The sequence below is a fragment of the Palaemon carinicauda genome, chromosome 20, assembly GCF_036898095.1.
Source record: "Palaemon carinicauda isolate YSFRI2023 chromosome 20, ASM3689809v2, whole genome shotgun sequence".
Classification (NCBI taxonomy): Eukaryota; Metazoa; Arthropoda; class Malacostraca; order Decapoda; family Palaemonidae; genus Palaemon; species Palaemon carinicauda.
The window spans coordinates 78,457,720-78,463,633 of record NC_090744.1 but is presented as its reverse complement, the minus strand read 5'-3'; positions in this window follow the sequence as shown (position 1 = coordinate 78,463,633).

Below are 5,914 nucleotides of genomic sequence, written 5' to 3'. Positions count from 1 at the left end.
ATTCAAAAAGAAAAAAGGATCTTCACTACTATATAATTGTGACCAATTCAAGCACAAAACATCATGCAAAATCCCATGCTAGTCTGTTTGGGATTTCATATAAATTTTACATGAGTATGATATATCAGGGACATGCTGCTCAGTCTTCACTACTAATGAAATCATTGCATGATCAGATGTCCCGACTGGAGAACTAACCTTACTAGTTATAACGCCAGGGGAGTCAGTGTATACGAGGTCCAAGCAATTACCAGACCTGTGAGTAACTTCATTTATGATTTGCTCACAGAGGCAAAGCCATGGCGATCGGTAAGAGAGATAGAACTTAACCGCTCCCTATAGTGAGCATTAAAATCACCAACAAAGACAAATAAAGCCTCTCTATATTCTTCTTGTATCTTAGCCATAATGGTAAGAAGACAGTCGAAGAGAGAATCATCCATATCTGGATTCCGGTAGATGGAACACATAAAAGTTGTTATGCCTGCTACAAACTTTTATTACCTGAATCTCATGAAATCCACATGGATAGCAGGACTTATGAGAAGCAGGGTACTCGGTCCTAATATACACCGCCATTCCCCTGGCCCTAGGGATCCGAAGGCGTCACAAAATGGGTGGCATTAAGAAGGGACATCAGAGGTCTTCTTCCAAGGATTCAAAGATACTGTTGAATGAAGGTAGTCTGCAGGCAGTGTTGACTACTTCTTGTAACAAGCAGGGAGGGTTGGCTGCTTCAATTTGTCTCTTCTTCTCGGCCATAACAGGATCTTTTGGAGATACACTTATGTTGTCTGAAGGGAAGGTTAGAATGTGGCTCTATCAGACTTCTGGTCTTCTCTGTTTCTTATCATGCTAGGACTTGTTATCTGCTTCGGACATAGTTCCTCTCATGTCTTATGTCCTGTCCTATCTCTCTTGGACTATCTCTACTTGAAGCTAAGACACTCATGTATGGGCGGAGTTAACTACAGTGGGCAGTGGTCATATATATATATATATATATATATATATATATATATATATATATATATATATATATATATATATATATATATATTTATATATATATACATATATATATGTATATATATATATATATATATATATATATACATATATAGATATATATATATATATATATATATATATATATATATATATAGATATATATATATATATATATATATATATATATATATATATATATACATACACACACACACACACATATATATATATATATATATATATATATATATATATATATATATATTTATATATATATATATATATATATTTATATATATATATATATATATATATATATATATATGTATATATATATATATATATATATATATATATATATATATATATATACACATATATATGTGTGTGTGTATATGTATATGATATATGTGTTTGTCTCTGTTTGTATGTGAGTAATTTATTATGTAAACTGCTGAAGCGTTTCTTGTATTGAATATCTAAGTCAGCACTTCAAACTCCGGCGATAAGAAGATAGAAAAGGTGTTGTCTGAAAATAGGATACACCTTTCGTGGGTTAGTGTGTGTGCAATTGTCTTATGACAATAACTTCCAAGCTGCAACTACTTCATTGATTGAGTTAATTCACAGAATCCGTATTTCATGATAGTTTTTGTCCAAAAGAAGGCCTGTCAGGTTGATATAGTCTTAATTGGATTAACAAACCTGGTAAATATTCATGGATATATCCTACAATATGTGACGCAGTGATAAGGATAAATCAAGCTTTATTGTCATAAAACAAGTATTAACTACAGGAATCTTATATTTACAAGATTTATACATTAAGGATAATCAGATCTTTTACTATATACTAACATTTTTTTTTGTATTTTATGTCTACTTCTATTTTCCGTAAAAGTAATTCTTCCATTATTTATGTAACTCTGCTTATGAATTGTTATAATTTGTATTATATTCCTTAACTTTAAATCATGTACATAATTAATCATGGAACAAAATATCTATTTTCATGGTGTTAAAAATGTATTATATATGTGGGACAGCAGACTTCATGAACTTAGTAAGTGTTAGAAAGTATATAAAGGTGAAAGAATAGACATTTTCTTTCTTTTTTTTTTTTTTGCAATCGACACACTCACTTAATCTTATTATGAAATCTCATCCTTCGCGCGGGTCCTCCTTCTTTCTCGGAACACCTCCTCCTCCTAATCTTATTTTAAAAGAATTTTGTGTGGTATGCAGATGTCTTCTTCTTCATCCATTCCCATATAAATTACTTTAAGAGACGCCAATGGAGTAATCCGGAATACATCACGAGGTGTGGCAAAGGCCTGAAATTTAAATCATTCCGGTAAAATGAAAAAATCTGGTTCCTAGTGGCAGTGAAAAGAGACGTTCAATGAATAGCAATTGCATGAAAAACCTGACTTTCAGCTGGTTAAATCAACGAAATTGTGAAGGAAAAAAAGGAGAATATTAGCAAATGGAAAAGAAGTGTTCACCAGAACTGGTGTTGCTGAACTGGTGTTCTTCGGACAATTTATACATTAATCACACCGTGACTTGATGAACATGCACTATTTTCCCTTTAATTTTCGGTGCCTCTGAAATATTTTGAAAAACCTACGAAAATACGTGAAAGTGTGAAAAGGTTTTCACCCTTTATTCATGAATTATAAAGAAAAATAAAAAATAAGTAAGTAAGACTGTACCGACTTCCAAAATATAAAGAAAGTAATCATATTGTACTTTAAAAAGCAGACAATACATATAAAGGATATATATAAAAGAATAGAACATTAAATATATCAGGAGCAATAATTCAAGTAAAATTGCATATACCTAATATATTCCATTAGAAAAAAAAACACTAAGAGAGATTACTCAAGTGCCATATGTGGAGATTCAGTTTTTTTAAATAGTAGCAAATTTTATGTACACTACGGGCTAAGATAGAATATTTTCAATACGATTTGTAGTTTTTCGACAGTTTTGTGATAGCTTAACCTAACCCCTCAATTATGCATGCATTTTCCCCCTTATTAACCATTAAATGAGCTCTAAACCCATGCCTGCTGTATTAGATACCGTAACTATACATGGAATATGTGTGTTATGTGATTAATAATGTTTCAACATGAATATACTGGAGTCAGTTACCTAACGCACCCTCAAATTCTCCACATTAATAAATAATTTCAAAAGCATGATGAAAAAAAGTTATTACAATCGGTTACAATGATAAAAACAATAATTTGCAGAAGGTAAAAAGGTGAAAAAATATTATTATTATTATTATTATTATTATTATTATTATTATTATTATTATTATTATTATTATTATTAATTGGTAAGCTACAACCCTAGTTGGAAAAGCAGAATGCTATAAGCCCAGTGGCCCTAACAGGGAAAATAGCCCAGTGAGAAAAGGAAACAAGGAAAAATCAAATATTTTCAGAACAGTAACAACATTAGAATAAATAATTCCTATATCAAATATAAATACTTAAACAAAACAATAGGAAGAGATATTAGATACAATAGTATGCCAGAGTGTACTCTCAAGCAAGAGAACTCTAATCTAAGACAGTGGAAGACCATAGTACAGAGGCTATGGCACTACCAAAGACTAGAGAACGATGGTTTGATTTGGGAGTGTCCTCCTAGAATAGCTGATAACCATAGCTAAAGAGTGTGTTCTACCATTACCAAGAGGAAAGTAGCTACTGAACAATTACAGTACGCTAGTTAACCCCTTTGGTGAAGAAGAATTGTTTGGTAATCCTAGTGTTGTTAGGTGTATGAGGCCAGAGGAGAATCTGTGAAGAATAGGTCAGACTATTCAGTGTATGTGTAGGCAAAGGGAAAGAACCGTAACCAAAGAGAAGGATCCACTGTAGTATTATCTGGCCAGTCAAAAGACCCCATAACACTCTAGCGGTAGTATCTCAACGGGCACATGGTGCCCTAGCCAACATACTAGCTATGAGAGGGGTCAGACAACTGAGGCATCCTAAAAAAATATCTACCAGAAAACATGGACGAGTTTTAATGCACAATGATGGATATTAATGAAAAATAATGATATGAGTGAGGAGAAAATATTAATATGTACACTCACCAGCAGCATGCATCACGGGTAAGAAGATAATTCAGGTGTCTTTCTTTGAAGAAAGTCCATAAGAGTACTCCAGTGGTAGGCCAAAAGTCGTTAACGATGGGTCAGTGGGCAGAAAAGCTACTGACCAAAGGGACAAGTAGTGGAAGGATCAAACTGAAAACAATCATAGATGTCATAGATCTCATCAGCATGATGGTCGTCAAGGATGGCCAGCTCAGGTTGAGGCTGCTTCACCTGAGAGTTGTAAAGCTCCTTCTGTCCGTCTGATAAGATTTTAAACCAATGTACCCTCCACAGACTCAAAATATACTAACTTAGGTCAGCTAAGTCTTGCAACTTATCCTTGTCAATTTTCCGTTCCTATTCATACATTACTGGCATGTCTACAAACAATATGTCAAAGGTAGTAGATTTGCCACTTTGAGTGTAGGATTATCATGTATGTAATGAATTTTCTTCACAAGGTGCCTGTTGCGGTACTCCAAAGACACGGCAATATCTGAAGCATTACTAAATTGCTTTTCTTTAGGAAGCCTCTTGAGTCCTATGGTGGAGAAAATTCCAAAGTTGATGAAATCTTATCATTTCATTTCATATATGGGAAACATCTTTTTGCAGGCATTAGCAATGGCATACTTATAGTCATGTACATTATTGATGCAGTCATAATCTCGCACCTCCATCTCAATTACAACAAAAGACCGGTCACAGATTATGTATGAATAGCCGGATACCAGATAACACAGCTCAATCCAACTGAAGCAGCATACACACTAGGGTGATAGTTTTATTTTGCCCACAACAGTTATCTGCAAAGATTTTCAATTTTCTTGGATGGTGTGCTTTGGATAAACAATGGGTCTGCTGATCCCTCAGTAAGCAGCTGCCAATTTTGATGGGACCTCTTCAGACAGTACTCTCATCACACAGGAACGTGTAGGATTCATGAAGCTTGAGGTTGTGGATATAAAAAATTTATAGCAACAACTTCTGCTTATAGTGGACTTGGCCTACTAACAGACGAATACTGGCATTGTCAGCTGCAAGTCCATAGCAAGACAAGACTAGTCTGCCTCAAGATTCTTGGCCTCTTTTATGGTATCACTGGCCGATTTAACTTTTTGGTTGTGTTCCTTCTGCCGTACTTGGTAGGCAGAGACATCCTTCTGCTTCCTTTTGTCATCCTGAATCGTAATATTCAAAAGCTTACAGACCTTGCAAGAGTCTTTACTGGTTGGCCAAAAACCAATATTGTAGTGGGTCCCAAAGATGTTTTAGTAAAACTTCGCTTTTATAAGTTGGAGTTTTGGATTAAAGTGTCACATCCAAAGTACATCCTTTCTGTACAGCCTCTTTTTGACTCATGAGATTCAAGGTACTGTCAGTTTGAGTTTGTGGCATGTGAGTAATTGTTTGTACATATTGGTAATATCAATATGTGTTTATGCACGATAGCTACACCCTCTCAAGAGGCTCTCTTTCTGTTAGGGCATGAACACCTCTCGTCTTTAATGCGGGCCCCAGGGTCACTCAATTTCTTCACTGCACTCTCGACCCACATCTTGGCAATGCCATACATGTTAATGCAAGCAGTCCCACAAACTTTACTTACTTCCCCCTTATAACAGATAATATAAGTCAATATGCATGCCCTATTACTATATTCTTCCCTTAACTGAATTGCGGGTAATCCACTTGTGTAGGTAGGTCTTCTTGAAGTTATAGTTTCCAAGAATACATTACCTCTTAAAAATCTGTTTCACAGCCTCCTCACCCGCC